This window comes from Pterocles gutturalis, unplaced genomic scaffold, assembly GCF_000699245.1.
Source record: "Pterocles gutturalis isolate BGI_N339 unplaced genomic scaffold, ASM69924v1 scaffold36896, whole genome shotgun sequence".
NCBI classification, from domain to species: Eukaryota; Metazoa; Chordata; class Aves; order Pterocliformes; family Pteroclidae; genus Pterocles; species Pterocles gutturalis.
In genome coordinates, this window is record NW_010099045.1 from 9,107 (window position 1) to 10,253 (window position 1,147).

Here is a 1,147-nt window from a genome sequence, read left to right on the forward strand (position 1 = left end):
CTTTTTTGGTCCTTCCTGGATTTTGAAACCCCGCGTGTATTTTCTGCAGCCACACGTGTCAGAAACTCGCTCTAAAACCACAGGGAGTGGCTCTCGGAGGTGCAGTTTGTCAAGGAGGGTTGGGAGCTCCCAGTCCACCCCCTAACAGCCATTCATCACCAAATTGCAGCAGCAAAGGCAACGCTCAGCTAGAAAACGCTGCCGGTGCCCAGCCAGGGCAGTTTTACAGACACTTTTTTGCCACCCTGAGCATCCCCGTGAGCTGCTCCAACAGCCAGACCCTGGCATCAGACAGCTACGGGATGCACTGATGACTCTAAAAAAACATGTTTTTAATGAGCTCGGCACCTTCTGGATGCCACAGAAGCTTTGTGAAAGGCAGGAGGCAAACCAAGCAAACCCCAAAGTCATGGATTTGGTTGAGCTCCTGCTTTTGGGGTCCCGGGCCAGGTATTTTGGTTGCTTGAAGTTGTCAACCCACAATTTGTCTGGGACACAGAATGCCACCCTGGGGTGAGTCCCACGGCCTCTGACCTGACATCGGGGCAGGAGGATCAGCACTGGCTCTCATAGAGCCCGGCAGCGAGGGGACGGAGACCTGTCCTTGTCCCACGAGGATGAAGATGGCTGGATGAGACAAGCCAAGACACCAACATCTCGGCATCTTCCCAGCAGTTCTTTCAAGCCCCCCAGGTTTTTCTTGCAGTCACCCCCACATCCCAGCCCCAAAGGTTTTGGGTGCTCGCGAGTGGAGCGTGAGGTCTGGCCCGCAGAGGATGAAGGTCTTTGATGGGACTCATCTGGGGTCACTCATGGTGGCTGGGGACATCCCGCAGCGCAGCCAAGGAGGATGCTCAGGGCTGTCTCTGCAGTGTGGGCCAGGTCCCCAGAGGCCACCGCAGGATCCCTCCACCCAAGGCAACACCAGAGCCCTGCCTGACCTCAGGCCTCGTGTGCAGGATGTGGCAATTCAGAGGATGCACACACCAAGGTCCTGGACCTCAGGAGCATCCCTCCTCCCTGGCAGCACTGGGAGCTCCAGACATCTTTGCAAGCCATCCTGCTGGGAAGAAGGGGATGGCATGGGGGCATTTTTATGGGGTGACAGAGATGGATACAGGATGCTGCCCCCCACTTGCCATGTGGC